Source organism: Nestor notabilis, unplaced genomic scaffold, assembly GCF_000696875.1.
Source record: "Nestor notabilis isolate BGI_N333 unplaced genomic scaffold, ASM69687v1 scaffold8533, whole genome shotgun sequence".
Lineage (NCBI taxonomy): Eukaryota > Metazoa > Chordata > Aves > Psittaciformes > Psittacidae > Nestor > Nestor notabilis.
Window position 1 is genome coordinate 9,839 of NW_009921457.1, and position 344 is coordinate 10,182.

Below are 344 nucleotides of genomic sequence, written 5' to 3' on the forward strand. Positions count from 1 at the left end.
CGCCCCCCACAAGGGCGAGGAGGGGAAACCCATGTGGGAACCGCGTGGCGCTGAAGGCGGCAAAAGAGGAAGGAGGAGTTTGCGGAGTGCGGAGGAGGAGGCAGCTTCCCATCCGCACTGGGGGCAGAAGGCGCTGGAGCTAGCAAGGAGCTGGACGCAGCGGTGGGCAGGCGGGTTCAAGGTATGGGCTTAAAGTCAGGAAGATTGTAACCTCTCTCCCGAACCCCCACCCACCCCCTGGCTCCCTCCGAGGCTCCCAGCAGCGTTTCAAAGCTTCTGGGTGCGTGATTCCCCCCCGGGAGCCCTGGGAAGGAGCCAGCAGCGCCGCAAGAGCGGCAGCGAGG